At 44.6% G+C, this 23,863-nt stretch overlaps 1 protein-coding gene across 1 annotated transcript in view; it reads left to right on the top strand.

Moving 5' to 3' along the window:
- The window catches only part of IL17A (interleukin 17A), a 110,480-nt gene that overhangs the window by 44,226 nt on the left and 42,391 nt on the right, over positions 1 to 23,863 (top strand). The gene's annotated exons all lie outside the window — the stretch shown is intronic.

The raw sequence follows: 23,863 nt of genomic DNA, 5'->3' as shown, positions 1-23,863 counted from the left end.
AATGTACTAAAATTTATTGTGATGATCATTGTACAATTCTTTGTAATATATTTAAGCCATTGAATTGTATGGCATGTGAATTATAGTATATACATACTATTTTAAAATCATGATGTAAATGCAGAGGGCTGTGACAGATTATGGAAGATTAAAAAAATAGCCTTTACCTTTAAGGTGTTCAGCATCTACCTGGACAAATATTGGTGATGTGATGATTAAATGAGAAAAGGTGAGTTAAAGTATCTAGCATGAAGCTGTCTGTCCCAGGTGAGGGCCTAATAAGATTCTTCATTGAAATCACGTATCCGTATTTTATAGACTTGCAAGCCCCCACCCCCCACCCCCACCCCCGTGCTGGATCATCCTTAAATTGCCAGCATGTTCAGTTCACTTGTACCAATCCTTCTCATCAAAGTTCTTCCATGTGTTCTTTGGCCCTTTACTTCACTGAACATGATGTCCTCCTCTGGCAATTGATCCCTTCTAATAACATGTCAAAGTAGCCCTAATGATATGGTATGTATGAGGCTGCTAACCAAAAGGTCAGCAGATCAAAACCACAAGCCACTCTTCAGGAGAAAGATGAGGCTTTCTACTTTCATAAAGAGTTACAGTCTTAGAAACCCCAAAGGGAAAGCCTACCCTATCATCCAGGGTCACTGTGGATCTGAACAGACTGAATGGCAGTGAGTTTGGTTTTTCAGTAACAGTGTGTCGAAGTAAGCAAGTCTGTCAACGTTCTCTTGTGATTTATAATGTTTCCACTGGCTAATTTTTGGCTTTTCTTTCCAAACTATGTTAATCTATGAACAAGCTGCTTAAATCGGTTAACCATGGGTCACCCTGGGGGTATTTGTAACACCAATTTAATGGCTTCCAGAATTGTAACACCACACAAACCATCACATTACAACCAAGTAAAAAATAGAGGGTGGCTTCATAAGCTAAAGAGAGTTTAATCACTTTTCCTGAATTTCTTTTTTCTGAACAATAAGCCATCAGTGTCTAGAAAGAAAGAAGGAAAGGAAGAGAAGGAGGGAGAAAGAGAGAAAGTTTTATAAAACACTACATGCACTGTCTTTCAAAACCAAGCAACTGGGATAGCTTTTGTGCTGGTTTAAGAACACACTCAACCACATGAATTTTCCATTGTGTCCATCTGTTTCCCAAATAACCAACTCTTGTGCTTTTGACCTGCTTTAGCCGGATCTTATAAGGAATCTGTGCTCTTGGAATACCCGCTCCCAGGCTCCCCTACCGTGGAACTGGCCGAGTAGCAGCTGGGAAGGCCTCTTGAGGAACAGCTGGTCCCCAAGCCTCCACTCGCTGCCCTCACCCAGGGTGAATCTGAGTTTTCTGCAATAACAGACATTTAGAAGCACATTTAATTAAAATAGCACTTCGCATTTGTACACCATGGAGAGACAAATTTCACAACCATTATCACATCTGGACTTATTTGGTATTCAGAAAATCTTGGTAGATCCTTAATTTATAATTAGTTAATAATTCAGAACATGGTGAATCAGGAGCCAAACGTTTGGGCTTGGACCCCAGCTCTGAAGTTTGTCAGAGAAAACAATCATTTCTTTATCTATCAGGACTTTATTTCTTTACTACAAAATGGGAAGACTGGGCTCAATGTTGTGCCTTTTATAGCTCAAAGCAACAGTACACCTCTAGCCCCCAACTAAATTATTAATTTTCAATTAACAATATTATGTCTAATATTGCTCTGAATGTCATAATGCTTTCATTCCCCAGCTTTCAACAAAATTGAAGATACACCTCAAGTTGTCATTGAGTTATCATTGATAACCATTTTTATAATAGAGTACTATATGACTTGTGCCATAAAACTCAGTTAGCTCAAAGAAATTTCTGAAATTGCTGTAGTAGAATTTCTTCCATTATAATCTTCTTATTTATATGAACTTTCACCTCAGGAAATCCCAGCAGGTCTCTTGCATTAATCACAATATTCATGGATCACTCACTCAAATGACATTTAAAACAAACAAACCAACTTGGGATATTTCTGACCAACTAAGCTACTTCACTGAATCCTCTCAACAAACCTAATAAAGTAGGTAGTTCAGATATAATCACCTCTCGTTTTTAAACCAAAAAGAGAGAGAGAGAATTCTGCATCAGTGATTCCTGGCAAATCACATGGTAGGGAGCAAAAAATCTCACCTTTGAACTCTTAAGAAAGCAACTCATTTTGGAAACAAAGACATTAACATGAATTTATTGTCAACACTCCCTGAATGAGTGTCCAGCTACTGAACACTGACAACTGTCAGCCAACTATTTGAAAACAGGATAATGAACAAGGACACATTCATTTTATCTCTGATCCATGCAAGCCAGTTCCTGTCTCTATGTCAAACTTGAAATGCTGATCAAATAAATTCTCATTTCTCCGGAACAAGGATGCTGTCTAAATGGGAACATTCATCTCCAAGTGGTTCTGCTCCAGCCGTGTCCTGTGCATCCTTGTTGATTTGTTTCTCCTGTATCAGGGTGGGTCTCTTCTGGACAACTGGGGGCCACATTTAGCCAAGCAGCTGCCCATTGGCATCTAATGCCTGCAATATGTAGTGTTGGCAGCATCTCAAAGGATTTATTATTATCACCCCATGATTTCATTATTATTCTTACCATTCATGAAATGCAGTAGCTGAGCCCACTACAAAGCATATTTCAAGGACACATTTTTCACATGGAACAGTCCATTTTTTGCATTCCCCCAGAAGGTGTAAGGCTTCCCTCCAGTTTCTGCTCACTGTTGGGGGCTCTAGCAGGTGGCTCCCAGCTATGAGTAAGTCAGCCTGAGTATTCTCCTAACCACAACCACTCTGCCCCATAACCATCTTAGGGGAGAGAAGATTCTTCACGGGGTCCCTACCAAACAAGAGGCAATCACGACTGTGGCCAAAATGACAAGCAACACTGACTTGAAGAGTCAGGAGATGCTGGTTATTAGGCCAATGTTAACAGTTTCCTCATCTGTTAAATGATGCAACCAAGCGAGGTCATTTGAAGAATACCTCTTGCTCTGTGTTTACCCTTTTCCTGGCTTGCAATTTTCTACATCTAATAAAAGCAGACCTCCAGTAACAAATAAATGTCCAAAATAATGAAAAGGAGAAATGTCCATGTCTTAGGAGGTTGGGAGAATATCTCTTTCTTTCTAATATAAACACACTTCAGATCATGACTCTCCAGATGATAATTGTCAAAGAATCCAAATTCCTGTTCATGTAAGTTGTAGAGAGCCCATAAACCTTGACAGTATTCTTTGTACATGAAGTTACCTGTAAACACAGGTAACTAAACAAATCCTAAAACTACAAGATCTTCTAACATCAATATAAAGAGCCCAGGTGGCATGACAAGGGTCAAGTGCATGACAGCTAACCGAAAGGCTCATGCTTCAAACCTGCACTGACTCTCTGAAAGATCAAGAGATTTCCCCCCATAAAGATTGAAGCCCAGAAACCCCTAGAAAGCCCTCAACTCTGGCACATGGCATCGCTCTGAGTTGAACTCCCCTTTACACGATTCAACCACAACAACAACCTCATGTGTATTTTCTCAGACTGATGGGGCTGTTCCAAGGAGACCCCCCACCCATCCTTCCATCCTAATCCAAAGCTGCCCTTTGGAAAGCATTGGATCTAGTCCCCAGTCATCAGTATTTCATAGTTCATGTGCATCTTCCCGCCTCTATGCCTTTGCTTAAGTGCCCCTCTCCCCATGAAAGTTCCTGCTTCACTTTTCCAAGGATTTTAGCCTTCCCTATTCTTGAGGACCTAGCTGGAACTCCACCTGGCCCACCATCTTTCAGTGTCTGCTTCCAAATGCCAATAGTACTTATTTCCTATGCTATATTCTTTTTTTATTTTGTATATTTTTCCAGATTCAAGTTTTAGCCCCCAAAGAGCCTAGAGGTGTTTTAAGGGTGGGTGGGGCCCTTAAATAATTATTTGTATTCATAGTGCTCAAAGCAATGCACTGCAGTCTGTCAACACTCGCTAACATATATGTGATTGAGTCTGTAATCAAGACCCAAAGTATGCATATTTCCCATAAACTCTACCAAAATCGCCTTCCCGTTGGAAAAATGGCCCAAATGAATTATAAACAAGTTACAAGCACTCCATCTGAGATGGTAGATGTTGACTCAGCCTGAAAAAAACCCCATATTAAGAGATGGCGATTCCTTCATTTGGGAGGGGGGCGGTGGGGCTGAATGGATGTTCACACTCTTTAAAGAGCTATATAAATCATTTCAGTGTAGTCTATAAACAGAAACATGAATATAGATTTGCCTATCTGAAAAAAGAACTGAGCAAAGGACATTTCTCCTTGCCACGAGACAGCTGAAGAGGTGTAATTTAACAGCTTTCAGAGGCCCGTCACTGGGGTGATTGAGGTGGACAGAAGGCATCGACATGACCAAGGCCCTTAAAAGACACAAACAGGTGGGAGACTATGCTGGGGGTGGGCAGAGAGTTGGAGAGTACAAAAAGGAGGAGGCTTTCCTTCCCAGGGCAGAGACGCGTGACAACAGGGAGGGGTAGTGACAGAGCAAGAGTCACCTCAAGAGGAGTGGACAGAGATGTGACATAATCTAGGCAGGGCACAAGTTAGAGTTTAGGAGAGAAGGGGAGAGGAGAGGAGAGGAGAGAAGGGGAGAGGAGAGGAGAGGAAAGGAGGGGGTTCCGGAGCTCTAGCCCACCTAGACAGAAGTCAGCGGCAGAGAGAACTGGAACAAGCGACAGACCTCAAAGACTGAAAGATTAACAGAGAGACAGGACCGGCACTCTCAGAAAGACGGGCTCTCCTGCGAGCACAGGGAAGGTGAATCAAGGAGTGATCACATGCATTTATCTCCGTGAGACCAGGAGGAGGGTGTTTTATAAGATAGAGTGAAGGCAAGGTGATCAAAGCAAGGGGGAGCAGATAAGAAGACAAAGTCCTGGTCTTCATGCAGAGAACATCACCAGGCAGGTGGGCTGGGCCAGCAGGAGAGCCACAGCGGACCTGAGGGGAGACTATCGGAAAGATAGAGGCAGGCAATTTAAGTAGCTAGCTCCTCCGGTGAAACATGAAAAATGATATCTATTTCTATGGAGAGAGAGGGAGAGAAGATGGAAAAGGTGAGAAGCAGGAGAGGGAAAACCCAGAGGAGACACTGGCCCAGAAACCTTGTTAACTTTCTGTAAGAATCGTCAAGGCCCCAAAATAGGCCAAGATTCTGACTGACGTTTCTGAGCTCACCAGCTGCCATTTCCTTGAGAGAATTCTGACAGGAAGGCAGAGAATGCACGCCAACACTGCCAGCTCAGAAAAGAAAATAAAGTCACATAACGGATCATATTCTAGACCTCTCAATGGGGGCTGAGGCCTGCTGGGAAGAAAGCCCGCAGAGAGGAGGAGGAGGAGGAGGAGGAGGAGGGACCCGCCCGCACCTTGTCCCTCAGGTACGTGCTGCCCTTTTCTCTCCTGCTGCTTTCTCCTTTAATTGTCCTCTGGCTGTTCCTGCCTGGCCCATCTGTCTGTCTTTGTGAATTTTCGGGAAGCCCTGTGGGCGATCTGCTCCTGTCATCCAAAGCCAGTGTGGTCGTGTCTACACTGGCAGGAGATGCTCCAAGCTCTGAACAGGAGGGGGAGCACCGCCTGACTCCAGGTCCGCTGGGCAGAGCTGGGCAGGGAGGAAGGAGCGAGAGAAAGCTGCATTATCAGGTTGTGAGCATGACTTGCTACAGGCCGGTGTGATAATGGACTTTGTTCTGGAGGCTGGGGCTTGTAGGCAAGGCAGAGTGGGAAGAGGGGGGACCACTGTGAAAGGCAACTCTGAGAAAGTCAGCTCATCATCCTCGCGTGCCCTGGGGATGAGTCAGTGACCTAAAGATGGTCTACACCCCCCAGGAGCAGGAAGGCTTGAACTGACAGGAAGCTGCAAGCACGTGACCTTGAACTTGTAGCTTGCCTTTCAGGGCAATGGCAAAATAGTTTCCGTCTGTGTTGACCTTTCCCTCAAACTAACTCAGTGTAATTTATTCTTAATATGTAGCATGTCATTTATTTTTCAACGGGTTTCCATATTGCCCCACAGATGCCCCCATTAAAGCAATGTCAGCTGTCCTCTCTTTTGGAGAAATTAAGACCCTAACTCTCTGAGCATTATGTTGTTGTGGTTGTTTTGTGGCTGCTGTTGTGTTTTATTTGATTTTATTTGGAAAATTGGGACAGGACATAATGTTCCTGACTTGCTCCCTGAATTCTTAATTCCCTCTCAATTGAATAGATAAAAATTTTTTAAAAGATTTCAGCGTTAAAGAGCTTGATCATTAGTATACTGTGTACTCTCATGTTACATACCATTATCTTTATAATCCCTCTGAAAATAGGGCAGTGTGAGTCAGTGGACCTTCTACTGGACTATCTTCTCAAGAAAAACACTCTCCTCCATTTGTAACCAAACACCCCACTTAAGTGGATCACTCCCAGTAGTGTGCAGCGCCTCCAGCTGAGGACTCCCTAACAGTTTCCCAGTTTTCCTCATTTTGGAGTGCTGACCTCCTTTCTCCACCCTCACTAGTGAAAGGCCCTTCAACCCCACTCCTGGACTCCTCAGCTCTGGCTATTTTCTCGCCTCCTCATGTGGGGGCGTCTCAGAAGACTCTTGCCTGAAACCGCTGAGCATGCAAAACAGTGAATTTGAGCCGTGGTCCCCAGATAAGAAGCAACTGCATCACTTAGGACCTGGTTAGAAATGCAGATTCCTAGAGCCCCCCGCCCTCTGCCAAGCCACCCCCAAATCTGCTGAGCCAGAAACACTGGGGGCAGAGCCCAGCAATCTGAGCTTTAATAAGACCTCCTCCAGATGACTCCAATGTGAAAATTCAGACAATGAAGATTAAATTGACACAGTTTCCTAAATTCACAGAGTGTAGGTCGTCTTACAGCTTCTAAAGGCTCCATTTCAGTTCAGCAAGCTGCTCAGGGACATTTTTTTCATTTAAGAATCAGCTTGTGTCTAACTGACATGTGACAGTGTTTAGAACAGTGGGTGGCATGTAGTAGATGCTCTGTCATGGTGGGGGTGGTCATCATTTAATCAGCTTCTCTCTTACTGTGTAAAAGTTCACAGGAATTAGACATTTTAAGTCATCCCCTTAGAATGGAAGAGGAGTCCCTGAATGGTACAAAACGGTCTGCCTGTTCGACTATCAACTGAAAAGGTTGGAAGTTCAAGTCTACTCAGAGGAACCTTAAAAGAAAGATTTAGAACTCTCATTCCAAATAATCCAAGCCCATTCTAACTCACATGGAGTCCCCATGAGTCAGAGTCCACTCCAGGAGGGCTGGAGGGTCAGGAGAGGAGAAGCGTCCATACGCAGGTATTAGACTATAAGGTAAAAAATAACGTGTGCCCAAGTGCAAACATAAATAATAGGAAGAGAGCCAAGGTGGAGAAGGGGGCAAATTCTGTTAAGAAAGTGTCTTTTGAGCAAAGCCTTAAAGAAAGAGTCATTTGGGTATGTGAAGATGGGGCAAGATAAAAGGAAATTTCAGGTGGCGTCCAAGCATAGGAAACATTGGAAAGGTAAGCCGGGGGTATCCAGGTGTGAATAATAGTGCCTGCTCTTTTCTCTGTTACTAATATGTTAACTACTCACATTTCTTGGGGTGTGAGTGTCACTCAGCTTCTGGGCCTGCTTGTGACCATGTGTGCAGTTTCAGAATTCTCCCTTTCATCTAAATTAAGTTCACTTTGCATGCCTGTGGGAATTCTGAGTCACTGGCTCTTGTGGAGGGTGGAAGGAACAATTAGGTGCCTCAGTGACAGTAATGGTAGGACAGGTTGGGAAATACCACATTGTAGATTGACTGTTACAGCAGAATGAAAGGAGTCCTGGTGGTGGAGTGGGTGAGGAACTTGGGCTGCAAACTAGTAGGCCAGCAGTTTGAATCCACTAGCCATTCCACAAGAGAAAGATGAGACTTTCTGCTCCCCAAAGATTTACAGCCTCAGAACCTCAAAGGGGCAGGTCTACTCTGCCCTTCGGTCAGATCTGACTCGATGGTGGGGACTGAGTGAAAGAATAAGTATGTGCTTTCAGTCATAAACATCTCACGAGAGGTCAGCCATCGCTGTGTGATTGGGCAAGTTTCTTGGACACTGTATGCCTCACAATTACTTAACCTAAAATCGTTTTATCCTATGTAAAATAAAGTGCATTTCACAGGATTGACATAAGCATAAATACTTTAAATAAAAGGCTTAGTATGATGTTGGCTCCTTCTGTGCCCTTCCCAGAAGTTTTAGCTCCAGTTCTCCTAGACGGGACAACAGTGATGGTCAAGTGCCACCAGGGCTCACCTCTTCCCAGAGGAAAGATGGCAGAATGCCACAAGGACACAGGTGGCCTTTGTGAGTGGACATTGGCTCTTGGCTGTGCCTGGGAAGTTCAAATAGAACTCACACCCATGACTGAATCAACGTTCAGAACCAAGCAGGCCTCTAAAATTAGCCATGTATTCTGGCTGAGCCTCTGGAAAAATAAAGCCCCATTCCAACTCACTATCCTATACTTACTTTAAAAGGCAGGACCACTGGTCTATTTCCTACCTCCCCAGCCAGATGACAGTAAGCCCCAAATGATTTGGCTTTTACCTTGGTAAGCTCCAGAACAGCTTCTGTTTCAGGGACAGCTGTCAAAAACACCAACAGCCGATACCAGAGCATCAGATCACCAGTCCTCAGACGGTGGAGTGGGTATATCTGTGCCCCTTCTCGGAGCTACAGGCACTACAGGGTTCTGATTCCCATAAAAGTTCACAGTTTGGATTGGGTGTTAAGAAGCGGTGATCAAACGATTAAAACTTCCAAGCATGATTGTGGGGCATAAAGGAGAGAGTGGGAGCTTAGATGCCTGTACCCAAAATTCCAAGAATGAGATACAAGAGACTTCCCTCCACAGAGTCCTGGTTTTCTCATTTCACCAAGCAAGTGACTGACTAAATACAGTCAGTTCAGTCCTTACAAGTTAACATCCCTTGTGGGCAGTGAGTGACAATCCAAGCGTCTTAATATATGCCAGGCCAAATCATTGTAAGGGTGACAGTCTGCTTCCATGAAGAGTTGCAGCCTTTGAAACCCTATGAGGCAGGTCTAGTCTGTTTGAAAGGGTTGCTGTGAGTCAGAATCGCCTGGATGGCAGTGGGTTTGGGCTGACCAAAGTCAAAAGATCCTGGCAAGTGGGAAAATCAGTAGTTAAATCCTCTGGGAAAATTCCCATCCACTCCTCTCCGTTTCAGTACGCTTTGCCTCGGACAAAACTCAGAGAAGCGTGTCTCTGGGACCACAGTCCCCTTTCTTTTTCTCTCTCATTTTTGCTTGGTCTGAAACAATTTGGTGCTGTTGTCGTTGTTTTCTTTTCTTTTCTTTTTCCAGCTCATCTTTCACTTTCTTTTTTCTGATCTGCTCCATGAAATTCCTTCCTTGCATCTTAATCAGAGAGAAGCATAATGTGGGCTTGTTTGAGCCTTTAGTCATAGAAATTCCCGTGTCAAACGTTCCCTTGAGGTTCAAAATGAACTCTGTTGATAAGAAGTTATGTCCCTCGATTCAGAGACTGTCAAGTAACTGGGTTTTAAAAGGCTGTGTTATTGTTGCTGCTGCTGCTGTTGCTTTGCTTGTTTGTTTTGTTTTGTTCGTTCGCTACAGTTTTTGAAGTAAACACAATCTAATCTTTTGGTCTTGTGAAGTTGGTCTTTGCAAAGAAAGACCATTGCAATCCATATCCAAATGGTCTAACACTCTCACAGGATGGTTAGCCTGGATGTCTATGTTATCTTAAATCTTTCTCTTGGAAACCTATTTCTTTGTATTCGTACATGAATTAATCACCTTCTGGGCCTCAGTCGAGCTTGTGGATTGAAAGAGTCTCAAAGATAGTTCTTTCGACTTCTCTGGACTGTGAAAGTCTGTGGTCTCCTTCATCTATGGGAATGCTCGCTGCTGGCAACTCACATACCATACACTTCTGAGAATCTTGATCAGAGAGACTGAAGCAGTTAAAATCAACATTTACTTCGTTGTTCAATTCCTTAGTTTACTGGTGAGATAAGATATTTTAATCTTTTCAGGGGCTAAACCAATCTCCTTTGGCTCCTCTTGCTCCCACCCTACAGTATCTTGATGGATCACTAGTTTTGATTGCTCCTCCAAACTGAGAGGAGGAGGGACAGCCCACATTCTCATTCTTAGGAAGCTTGCACAGGACTCCAGGAGAGAGCTGAGTTCTCCAAGAAGAAACAAGCAGAGGAATTGGATTGTCCGAGTTATTGAATGATTCTCAAGGTAAAACAGGAAGATGCAAACTGATTACATAGGATATTTTTCTCGATTTTCCTGGGGGGGAAAAGATGGTTTTCAGACCACTACCATCCCAAATGCAAATTTACAAAGGAATAAATTGTGCAAAGAACACAAAACCCGTGGAGTTTTATTTCCTTCCTTCCTTTTTAGCTCTGCTTACCTTTCTAGATTGTCTTTCCAATTTGATTAGTTTAGTATGTGTGTGTATATATATATACACCATTTATATACTCATATGTGTAAATAATTCATTTCTATGAATCTCATCATCCTCATTGTTAAAACCACATAAAAACAATACTGCTGCATAGAGCAATGGAGATCAAAGTTCATAATTAAAGCCCTGAAAGTACCTGTCATGGAAAAATGTTAGCTCTCATCATATCACTGACAGTATTAGATTTAGTCAGCCACCTTTGTCAGTGCTGTGGACTCAGGGGAGGGGAACTCTGATCTTTCTCTTGGCATAGCTCCTCCCCTTTTCTAGCAGGAGTCAGGTGCCAGGAAGCCTTTTAGCCAGGGTGGCTCCACAGCTGCCAGTGTCCCTCACACGTCCCCAGCTCAGGCCTCACAGAAGGAATGGTGAGGCAGGTGATGGGCTAGGGGCAGCAGAAGTCTAGCAAAGAGATCCTTCCCACAATGAACAATTGGGTTTGGAATGCTGAGCAACAGCTGCGGTCCCTCAGCCCACACCAGGACAGACAGACAGTAGAAAGTACAGTAGGCCCTGGGTGTGTTTCCAAGAATTCATTCCTTCTGCGCATCTGCAGGTTTCCTATTGAAGTCTCTATGTTCAAATTAACATGCAAAGACATGAAAGAATTTAAAAGAATGCTATATTAAAATGAACAAAGCAACATCAGCAAATTCTTTAGTAGTAGCAAAAGGTTTAGTAGATTGCTATTGCACCAGAATAAACCAGTGAAACTTTGATGTCACTCATCGAGCAGCAGGTGAAGAGATGGGATCCGCAAAAGCACAGTCACTTGTTAGAGCAAATTTATTCCTTAATCATAATGAGTATCACTTGTTGACCCCATAGGGATATACTTCAAACGCATTATTTGCACTCAATGAACTAATGTCTCATTAAATTCTCAAATAGACTTGAAAAGCTAAAATGAGTGTGTTCTTTTTTGTTAATTAAACATGCAAAGACTGTCTCCACTGGACAACAAATGCTTCTAATTGACACAGAATTAACAAATCCTCAGCATCAGAGAGCAACTCCACTACTCTTTCATCTTCTTTTGTTTTACTTCTTACTGTGAGTTAAGTGAAGGTTTACATAGCAGGTCATCAGTTTTACACGCAACAGTTCATATGCATTTCAGATACGATTCCCTCACTGTGTCATCGCTTATCCGCCCCTCTCTATGTTTCCTCTTCCCACTCGGCCTGCTTCTCTAGCCCTCTGAACTCTGTCCTTGGGAAACTGCTGCCCCTTGGCTCTTCAATGGTTGGCTAGTCCCATGCAGGGGGCGTTCGGTTCCACCTGAAGGGTGACGAAGGGTCGTGGTCCTGGGAGTCCCACCAGTCTCGAGCAGACCACTCAGTCCGCTCTCCTCTGTGATTTTGAGTTCTGCTCTCACATTTTTCTCCCACGCTCTCCTGGACCTTCCACTGCGATCCTTTTCAGAGTGGATGGAGTGGCAACCAGGCACCGTCAGCTCTCCTGATCTAAGGGTTGTGAAAACTGATGTCAGACCAACTACTCCCATGTGTCTTTCCATTTCCATCACACGTCTTCCCTCTGGATGAGGAGAGGCTGCTCGCTGCTCCTTAGAAGGCTGCTCACGAGCTTCTAAGACCTCGGTCGCTATTCACCAGAGTAGAATGTAGAACCTTGTCCTTGGGAATGATGGTATGCCAATTGACTTTGGTGCATGCTGAAACCATCGTCCTCATCTACCAGGCTCAGTGTACCATAAATAGACTGATCTATAAAACTAAGAATCCAGAAGTAAAACAAGGTTGGATGATGAGACCATGAGCATGTACTCCTTTCTGCCAGCCACACTAAACAGTCCCCGCTTCTAGGATGCCTACGCTACTAGTTGAATCAAGGAGGGGTTAGTGTTTACGAATAAGCAGAAGAAAAGTGCGTGAATTGTTCAGAATCACATGCCATTGCAAATAACGAAGTGTAAACTCCAGGGCGCCCTCGCCACACTCCTGTTCCATTGCACGCACCAGCCTGCTTCATCCTAAATAACAAAAAACACCTCCTGATTCTCGACTGTTAAAAAGTAGTGTGGTAGATACTTTGAATGCTCTTTTGCTTATTTATTTATTTATTTTGTGGTATCATTAGTTTAATGGGGGCTCATACAACTCTTATCACAATCCATCCATTATGTCGAGCACATTTGTACATTTCTTGCCATCATCATTCTCAAAACATTTCCTTTCTATTTGAGACCTTGGTATCAGCTCCTCACTTTCCCCCTCCCTTCTCGTGCCACCTCACTCACAAACCCTTGAGAAAAATAAACTATTATTATTTTGTCATGTCTTACATTGTCTGATGTCTCCCTTCACCCACTTTTCCATTGTCCGTCCCCCAGGGAGGGGGTTATATGTAGATCCTTGTAATTGGTTCCCCCTTTCTACCATACCTTCCCCTTACCCTCCTCATATTGCTACTCTCATTATTGGTCCTGAGGGGTTTATCTGTCCTGGATTCCCTGTGTTTAATTCCTATCTGTACCAATGTACATCCTCTGGTCTAGCTAAATTTGTAAGGTAGAATTGGGATCATGATAGTGGTGGGAGGAAGCATTAATGAACTAGAGGACAGTTGTATGTTTTATTGGTGCTACACTGCACCCTGAAGGGCTCCACTCCTCCCTGTGACCCTTCTGCAATGGGATGTTCAGTTGCCTACAGATGGGTTTTGTGTCTCCACTCCACACTTCCCCTCATTCACAGTGATATGATTTTTTGTCCTTTGATGCCTGATACTTAATCCTCCGACACCTCATGATCACACAGGCTGGTGTGCTTCTTCCAAGTGGACTTTGTTGCTTCTCAGCTAGATGGCTGCTTGTTTATCTTTAAACCTTTAAGACCCCAGATGCTATATCTTTTGATAGCCAGGCACCATCAGCTTTCTTCACCACATTTGCTTATGCACCCTCTTTTTTTCTTCAGCGATTGTGTCAGGAAGGTGAGCATCATGGGATGCCAGTTTAATAGAACAAAATGTTCTTACATTGAGGGAGTACTTGAGTGGAGGCCCAATGTCCATCTGCGACCTTAATACTAAACCTATAAATATATGCACATAGATCTATCTCCCCATCATCATGTATAAATATATTTACATATGTACATGTCTGTGTCTAGACCTCTATAAATGCCCTTTGCCTCCTAGTTCTTTCCTCTATTTCATTTTAGAAAGTTCTTTTAATGGGAAGAATGAAACTTTATTTCAACTCTTTTTCAAATAATCTGTGCTTTTCTTACTGGAAAACTAATTCATGTTCATTTTAGAAAATTCAAAATAAAATCATCTGAGATATTTCATATTCATATTGAAGCATATTTCCTCCAGTCTTATTTTCTGTTCCCAGATATAATAAAATTGGGCCTATAGTGTATATGAAAATATGTACCCTGATTTTTTCCACATATTTTATCACGAGTGCTTTTCTAGATCATTAAAAGTCCTTTGAAAACAAGGCTAAATCACCTTGCATTCCATGAGTAAGTCATAATTGGCTTAAATAGAGTTTTGTATTCAAGTGTGTTTCCTTCCCTTTTTAATATTTGAGATGAAAATCCTTACTCATATAATTTATTCTGCCTCTTTTATTAGTTCTGAAGAATAGATTCCCAATGTGAAACTGTGAGAATGCAAAGAGAAGAAACACTTCAGGATCTTGATGCTTAAGGCCAAACTGCTTTCCAGAAAGTTAACTCTCATGGACATTCCCTGTGTGCAGGAAGGATCCTGACATGGCTTCAGGGAATTGTAGGAATAGTGAGATAAGGTCCCCATAGCTCCAGCCCTTAGAAGTTAGAGGTGTCTCCATATATGAGGAGGACATGAGTGACTCCCAGTTACACTCAACCTCATCCGGATGATGGAGGAAGGCAGCCTGGGCCCAAGACTGCTTCCCGAGGCCACATGCTTCTTTATATCCCCATATGGATTACATGGCTATGGAATGTAAGGAAGTGTGTGGTTACGGCAAGAGCCTCATCGCTGGACACGTGGTCCCACCCAGATCACCGGCTTGGTGACTTATTCCATCAGGGCTAGCTCACCCATGTAAAAGGGACCCAGGCTTCTCCTCGCACCTCCCCTCTTCCCTCCTCAGGTTCCATCATCTGGAGGCCCTCGCAGCCACAGCTGGGGCCTTGCTCCTCATTTCCACTCGGAGGGGAGAGCCCACATCACCCGCAGGCTGTTCACAGTCCTCACCCTCCTGGCCTCCTTCCTCTGACCATACTGCTCCTGAAATAAGATGCATCTGCTAAGGACTGTCAAGTCCTAGTGGGGTAGCAGTTACAAGCTGGGCCACCATCCTGATGGTCAGAAGTTCAAAATCACCAGCAGCTTCATGGGAGAAAGACTGGGCTTTCTACTCCTATAAACAGTCATGGTTTCAGTGACCCACAGGGGGTCACTGTGAGTCAGCATTGAGTCAATGGCCATGAGTTTGGCGTTTGGCTAATGACAGCAAGCACAAGAACAACCAACAGTTGTTGAACCCCGGAGCCTCAGTGGCACAATGATGAAGTGCTCCAGCTATGGGTTTGAATCAACCAGACACTCCAGGGGAGAAAGGAACTATAGGTCTGCTGTCATCAAGATTTCAGCCTAGTCAATCCTCTGGGGCAGTTTTGCTCCGTCTTAGCCAGTCTCGAAGAGTTGGTATACCAATGTCGCCGTAACCAACAACAACCAGCTCCCAACTAGAGCAGCATTTACCAAAGTGGGTAACAGTGCCCAGCTTGGGGCGCTGGAATGATCCAGGGGGTCTGATACCTACACTTTAGCCTGGACTGTGGGCTATAGTCCAAAAGGTTTGCATTGCCAGGGTGAGCACTGAGTACTATTTTTATTTTCCAAAAAGGGGGTGGTAGGTCAAATACGTTTGAGATCATATGACTGAGAGGGCTGCAACGCATGGGGACCCCGTGTGTGTCAGAGTAGAACTGTACTCCGCTGGGTTTTCAATGGGTAATTGTTTGTTTGTTTTCAAGAAGCACATCACCAGGCCCTTCTTGCAAGATGCCTCTGGGTAGACTTGCACCTCTAATTTTCAGGGGTTAGCAGCCAAGTATAAAGACCATTGACACCATCCAGAAACTCTTTCTATTAACCGACCTGAATCATAATTTCTGTGAATCATTCATGTCCTGTTTCAATGGCCATTTTCCCGTTCTATTGTCGGTAGAGAAGTAAAGAAGATGGGCTCAGGAAACAGAGAGCATTGTAGGTGATTCGCCTCCGGTCACTCAGTCTGTCTATGATGGATCTGGAATGCTTGGCCCCTGCTCTGCTGTCCTTTCCACTTGTAAGTCTAACCCTGTCAGAGTGATGCTTCTCAGTGAGTTTGTTGAAGAAGAAGGTTTGAGATCCCAAAATCCTGATTCCTTCTTCTAATACCATAAGTTTCTTTCTCCCCTCTTCTCTATAGTTCTGTGCTCCCAGCCCTCACCCCCAAGAAACTGACCTAAGAGAGGGAAGCTGATGTGTGGGGAGACGGCAATCTCCCAAGGCTCTACCATCCCCAGAAAGAGTGGGGAGTTATGACCGCCTTCCCTCCCTTAAGCCCAGCCCCACAATGGCTTCAGACCTTCCACGGCTCTGCTTCCTTGTTTGGAGCATGAGATAGGAACTGAGACCACGCTATATTTATACTGTGTGTTCTCAAGCAGAACCCCAAAAGGAAACACCACAGGACTTGATGGGTGTGTGCTGAGCAGCAGTGGTGCAAGGACACAGGGAGAGGAGGGAAGGGAAGGCAGGTGGGAGGGTGCACCTCCCAAACATGGCAGGTGGAAGATGAATATAGAGGTGGCTGGAGGCAAAGGGTCCCCATCCCTCCAGAGGTTACAGCATACACATCACCGTCAGCTGAAGTTCCCCACTACCCGTGGCTGGGCTGCTTCATTCAGATGATACCATCCACCTGCCTTTCCAGACCCCTGATGGTCATCTAATCACATTCAAGTTTGCGGCTCTCTGTACCCTGGGGTGGGAATGAGGGGTCAGAATGAGGAGTGGGATGGCTAAAAGACTGAATACCACAAATGTACAGCTACAAACCAGTGATTCCCAATGGGATGGGATTTTACTCCCCAGGGGACACTGGAGACATTCTGGGTTGTCACATCGGGGGAATTAGACTGGCACTAGGTCCCTAGGAGTTGCTGGAGAAGGACCCAGGGGCTAGGTAGGGTTGGCCAAAGGAACCGCTGCAGGCAGCAGCCCCAAGACACACACACACTTGTGTCACTGTGAAGTAGGAGATGGAAGGTAAGAGCAAACAGGGCGCAAACCTCCTGCAAAGGGAATGAGTGCCCAAACATTTATAGGTCAGCCTGCCCAACCCCACCACCACCAGCCCTGGTTTCGGTTTCTCCCTCTTTCTCACCACCACCACCGCCACCACTACCCTCTCTAGGGATCCTCGGTGAAAGCCTTGCTAGCTGGGATGCCTCATGTCTTTCTGATCTGAACTTCTAACTGGGTCTTCTTGGTGACGCACTGGTTCAACACTGAGCTGCAGACAGGGATTCAGCAGTTGGGAGCAGCCAGTTACTCCTTGGGAGAAAGACGAGGCTTTCTCTCCTGTAAAGGTTTACAGTCTGGGAAACCTTCAGGGGCGGGTCTCCTCTATCCTAAGGTGTCACTATGAGGTGGGATCAATTCAATGACAGTGATTTGGGTTTGGCAATGATAGATGATAGATAGATAGATGATAGATAGATAGATAGATAGATAGATAGATAGATAGATAGGTAGGTAGGTAGATAGATAGAGATATGTATATATATGTCACAAGAGAACATAACCTAAATGTTCTACAGGGTTTCCAAAGCTATAAAGCCTTACAGAAGCAGAGCAGCTGGTAGGGTCAAACTGCTGAGCCCCTGTGAGCAGCCAAATGTTTACCCTGTGTGTCATCAGGGCTCCAAGCACAGACGTGAGGCCAAATTTATCTCTCGGGAACGTCCTTCAGCTCCGTGTGCCCTCCCTGCACAGAGTGTGTGGTGCTGCCTGTCTGGACTGCCCTCGCCCTCAGAGGCAGAAGACTCCCTCCAGATTATCCCTGAGCGAGAGCGTGCCCGACGGATTCAGACATGGCCCCTCTCCTCCTGAAGGGGCCAGGCTGCAGAAGAGAAAGCGGCAATGTCACCAACAGGAAGATGGCGACTTGTTTTTCATAGTCTTCTGCTCCTGGGGTGATTCTCTGGAGGTGAGGCTCTCTTTGGGCCTTCGGTGGATTACAAGGTTTCCTTCAGGAAGCATTTTCTGCTCTTTCTAACTAAGTTACCATAAGACGTGGCTTTGGTGAGTGACCTATTCTCTACGTCTGTTACGTCAACTCTAGAAAAGAGACGGAGGTGGATTGCCCAAGTGAAATTGCTCACAGCAGATTAGTGAAACACATAAGTCAAACGATAGTTACCGTGCTTACTGGGTACTTCATCCCTGTCAGGAACTGTGCATTTGCAAAGTTGCTAGGGGATTGGGAATGAAACGGCTGGCAGTCATAGCTAGAAGGAAGATCTTTGATGTAGTGGAAAAAAAGTAAAATTGCTCACAACATGTTAGCAAATAACTACAAGTGAATTTGAGCTTACCTTGCTCATTGGTAATATTGGTAATACCATAAGGATGTACTGCTAATAACACCAACCTTGTGTCATTAGCTAATAGTGATATTGTATGTGTCACTGAATTCTGGGGGGCGCGGAGGTGGAGGTAAGCCACTGATGGGGATGATATGGAAGTCAAGTCAAATAGCAGGGTGAGAGAATCTCTTCTCTGAGGCTAAATTCCCCAGAGGAAGACCTGATTGCCCTCCTTCAGGCTGGGTGTCCATGTACCTCTAGCCCACTCCACTGCAGCCAGGAAGGTGGGCTGGGGGAGGGGTTAAATATGGCTCCAAATCTATCCCCATAGGCAATGAAAGGGGACAGTCACCAAGGAAGGAGGCCTGAGTACTTTTAGTGTAGACAAAACACCAAAATGGTTTCCGCTAACTTCTCATATCAAAAGATCAAATACATATTGGTTTCAACCACCGATTCAAAACCCAGGGGAAGTGGAAGTAGCCACCACTGATTATCTCATTAGATAATTCCCCTGGAAGATCACAGATCGCCTAATTAGTCATTTCCCTGGAGGAGGAAACACTGGCCCTGCTTCACATGTTCTAAGAAACTAGCCAAGAATATGAATCTTCATTCTTCTTCCTCTCGGCCGGAAACAAATAAAGCTATCTAAATAGTAGGGTCAGTCAATGATGCTTTCCATTTATCAGGCCAACACACACACTCCTTCTTAGTCACCAGAATCCAGGGTCTTTCCTTAAAATCTACAGGAAGCAGAGATTTCCCATGAGAAACTATTCAAAAATCGTATCCATTCGTCACACCAAAAGCCCCTGAAATTCTAGCACCGGGAAATGAATAAATAGTCAATCTATGCAGTTTAAAACCTTAAAATAATGAAAATTAGAAGGCTACAACCAGCACATCAATATGGATGAATCTTACAAATATTATTTTTAATGGGAATATCAAGTCACAGAAGACTGTCTTTACCATGGTACCATTACCTCCAAATATAAACAATTAATTGTTTAGGAATATATACATAAATGATCAAAAACTGTAAAGCAAAACAATTGAGTTATGAAGAATAAAAATAAAGCAATTACCTTGAGGAGAAACTACAAAAAGAGACATTGAGTCAAGTGTGCAGAAAGGTTCAGTGGGATCTTAGTAAACGTTCTTTTTGTTGTTTTTTGTTTGTCATCGATGGTTGTTTTCTGGTTCTATCATTATGAGTCATACCTTACCCATATAGCATATTTACATTAAGATTTTACAAATTTCAATAAAAACTATGCAAAGGCTAAGCACCAACGTTTCCTCTGGGAGATGGGGAAAGAGAATGATGGGTGACTGTGTACGTTCCTGAGTAATGCAATGGCTAATGTCCCTGATTGTGACCAAAAAGGCATAAGTTCACTCAGAAGCAAGGCCCTAGGGTCTACTTCCAAATTACTAGCCACTGAAGACCCTACACACAGTTCTACACCTGGGCGACCTTGAATCAGAATCAAGTTGAAGGTAACTGGTTTGTTTGTGTTTGTTAGTTTGTTTCAGATTCCCCATTCTACACTGCTGTATCAGTTAATATTTGGATTTGAAAAAAAATAAACATTTCAAAATAAAGCAAAAAGTTATGAAATGCAAAATATGAATCAAGGATGGTTTTCCCATGTCAGTGCAAGAACATTCTGGACCAGGCAAGCTACTGGGTTATTATGACAAGCTGCATGCTTATAACGGTTCTCTCTGTGTTACAGGGATGGACGGATGATGCTCATGACTAACCAAGGCATCTCCACACTAGAGGCAGCAGTCGCCTCTCCCAAGGGAGCTGCCCCCTGCTCTGGCTGGTCAAACGGAACCAAGTCCGTCTTCCTGAGAGGTTTGGTCCCCTTCAACCAGCTACAGCAGGGCTGGCAATGCCCAATCCTTGGAACGACAGAAGAGATTCGCCTGTGACTGAAATGACCACCTACAGCACTCCTCTGGCTCTGTCATCATTTTCCCATGCTCCTAAAAAGGAAGAAGAGTGGAGCCTTGGGTTCAAAAATGAGCAGAATGCCCATGCTCAACACGTATAACTCTATGCCTGGCCGCCCACCATATAACCTCTTCACATGATTTAATATGCACTCAGTAAAGATCTTGAGGATGGAGTTTGGCCCAACTGAAGGAAGAACAGCAGATGTAGAAAATGGGGCTTCCACTTATAAGGGGCTAGCAGTCGAACTAAAGAAATTGGGCTTATTGAATATGATACAACCCAATGAGATGGAAACTCAGAGGATAACGAGGCATGATTTTCCTTACATAGCTCACAAATATGCCCAGTCATGCTATGCCATCAAGTTTCTATGTCGCTATTCTGCCCAAGATCTCTATTCACTAAATAAGATTCTCAAGCCTCCGTTTCCTGAGCTGTAACGTGGGGATCACAATGATAACACCTACCACGTAAGGCTTTTGTGGGATGAAATGAGAATCTCCATGAAGAGATTAGACAGCTCTCAATGATTCTTGGCTATCAGTAGAGGAGAATCTTGACCTGTCCTTCTGCTTTCTATTGATCAAGATGTATATCTTTATGATGTGATAAGGAGTAGGTCTAGCACTTACAAACGTTGATTTTTGAATCCATAAGCACACATATTCATGTGCCCTATTATGACACAAAAGTAGCCACATAAATGCCACCACAGTCACAACTCTGCAGATCAAGGCCGGGCTTCCCTGGCCACGCTATGGCACCAAGGAGACCCGTGTTCAAAGCCTGCCCCTCCCATCTGCTAGCTGTCCTATATCCTCTCTGGGTCTCAGTGACCATGCGATAAACCTTAGTCATCTCATCTTTAAAATGAGAAAGATGATACCTAACCCAAAGTTTATGTAAGGATCAAAAGAAAGGTGTACATCCCAAAGGTATAGTAAGCATACAAGGTGTTTATAAAGGCCAAATACCAGGCCTCCAAACATGGTACCTGCTGTTGTACATAGAACAGCACGAAAGGAACATTATAGCCACAGACACTCACACACAGAACGAGGAAGACCAGAAGATGGAGAAAATGATGGTCCTTGCTTGTGTACGTGCATAAAATCTTGTAACCGGGCATTTTCCTATCCCAAGTGTCACTAGTAGGAAACAGGACTTCCTAAAAGGTACACGGCACAAGTGGGATCGCTATTACCATCTCAGAGAAACGGCCTGTCTGCAAAAGCTTCATTCGTGACCACTAGAGAGAGTAGCCTCTGACCATGGGTCCCCTCAAGTACAGGAAGGCCATTGATTACACATTGCAAAGGGCAGCACAGGGGGCAGTGTAGATGTGGCCACGGGACTTCCCACTCACCACCGTGTCACCTGGTGTAACTTGCTTGACTCCACTGGGCCTGGGTTTCCCTGCTCTGTAGAAAGGTCATTCTAAAACAATATCTGCCTCTGAGAATGAAATGGAGATGCGCATAAAGTTCTAATAATGTTGAGCATATAATAAGCATGCAAGGGTTTTTATATTTGGCAGTGTACCTGATGTTAAGTTGGCTTTCAATAAAAAATGTCTTTAATAAATCATCTCTTTCTTTATTATCATTATTTTTCATTCTAAAGACAAAATATGGGATCTTGCCTTTTCTAGTTTGGCTACTTCTTTCTGAATACATGTTCTCCCTGAATACACGTACAGCGCATTGGCTCAAGCGAGTATTATTGAAGCTGGGCATCGAACCTCCACCTCACTTCCCAGTTCTGCAGTGGGATGGAGCTTCTCAAGATCCAGATGTACTGCATAAAGAGTGCAATGGGAGGATACATGATAGTAGGATACATGATTATGGAAGGATAGTCAGACGTCTGGAGGGATTAAACCATGTGACGTAAGTCATTCTAGGACAGGGTCAGATACCAGAGGTGTTTTAACAGGAGAGGCCTCTGCCTGGGAGGGCAGAGCCCGTGCAGGGGAAACATTTGGTGAGCCATGGCAGGAGCGAGCAGTGAGAGAGGAGAGACGACTATTTTGAAATCTAGAATTCTGTGGCTAAAGTGCTAGGTCAGGCCTGACCGTAGTAAGCTAAGATTAAACAATGTCCTCCTCTATGTTAGGAAGGGACCGGTACACACCTAGCCGTCTCCAACTCTGCGTGGTCTGGGAAGCAGATCGATGGCACAGGTGACAGGCTGGCCATGGCAAGTGACACAGAGCACAGGGTGAATGCTCTCCTGCAATCCCCCCAGCCTCGCCCTTTGGCAGGAGCCCTGGTGGTTTGGTGGGTTCTGATTTGGGCTGCTTCCAGCAAGGCAGCCATTGGAAACCACCAGGACCCCGCAGGAGAAAGAGGAGGCTTTCTGCTCCTGTGAAAGACTGACCGTCTCAGAAACCCCTTCGGGGCAGTTCAACTCTGTTCTATAGGATCATGAAGAGTTGGAAAGGACTCCATGGCCAGGAGTTTGGCTTTGAGCGATCTCCTTGACCACAGTGTCTCTCAGGACCACGGGAGGCCAGCCCATCAGGCAGTACTCTCCCTGCAAACTCAAGATGCTACACTGACCCCCCTGATTCAACCCTTGTCATTTCAGTGGGCTTGATTGTCAAAAAGCCAGAGGGAAGCAAACGTATTCCAGGTCCTCTCACTTTGATATCCAAAAGGAGAGGCGGAGCCTGGGAAAAGCTTTTTTTTTTTTTCTGGTGAGTTTGAATAGTGTTGTGCGAAGGTCCCATAGGAACCAACTTTATATTTTAGTAAAGAATCCAGATGAATGAAAGAACTGGGCATCCTGCCCAAGGCTACAGTTGTTCATCCTGCCACGACGTCTCTTCAGGGCAAAAATCTAGGTTAGGCCACACGGCGGGCATGTGGTTTTGCTCTTGCTGTCGTGTCCCGTCGTGGATGTTACTGTACCATCAGCGTTTCTGTGCCAGGAAGCAGCGACCCATGGCGTCACACTGGTCGAGTATGACGAACCGGGGTCTCCTTCAAAATGGACCCCACCCCCATATCCGGCCACCTTTCTTTCTAAGAGGGGGGAAAAGAAAATGATAGCATGCAAGTGCCCACGGCATTCTCCTACAGGGATCAGTGGGAAATGGCAATAGTACTATCCAAGGGGGCTTCAAAAATGTCGTGAAAATTTTTCATTATCGTTCAAATCCATTTTCCCATGAACTTTTTGAAGCCACCATGTGTATCTTGCAGGAATTCAAAAGCAATAGGAAAATTGCACTGGGCACAGTTAATCATAGATTTTCTCATGGGTGCTAATTCCCAGCGTTGACGAGGTGGACACGGTAATTCTTAGACTACTGGACAAGAGATGGACTCCCTAGAATACAATTTATCGATACATATCCATCTAGAGCGTCATTTTCTTTGCCAAAAACTGCCCCTCGCCCCCACGTCCCCCCCGCCCTTTCTCTGTTTACAACTTAGTCCTTCTTTCTCGGCCATTGTTCTTAAACTGACCTCTTCCGCCCCTCTAGTCACCGCATCCACACAGCAGCTTTTCAGCACTCTCAGACCCACGGCATCCCAGTGAGCCCTTTGATAAGAGTTTGAACTTGTGGCCTGTGAATCAGTGGTGTGTTTCCTCAGAGAGCTAAACCAGAAGGGTGTGAGGCTTGGCAACTAGTCTCTATGTTTCCTGCCAGTGCTCTGGACAAGAGAAAA

The sequence above is a fragment of the Echinops telfairi genome, unplaced genomic scaffold (genome assembly GCF_000313985.2).
Source record: "Echinops telfairi isolate 266 unplaced genomic scaffold, ASM31398v2 ScPeMD7_3533;HRSCAF=4204_1, whole genome shotgun sequence".
Lineage (NCBI taxonomy): Eukaryota > Metazoa > Chordata > Mammalia > Afrosoricida > Tenrecidae > Echinops > Echinops telfairi.
Note: the sequence above shows the minus strand (reverse complement) of the source record. Positions and strands in the feature narration are given on the sequence as shown.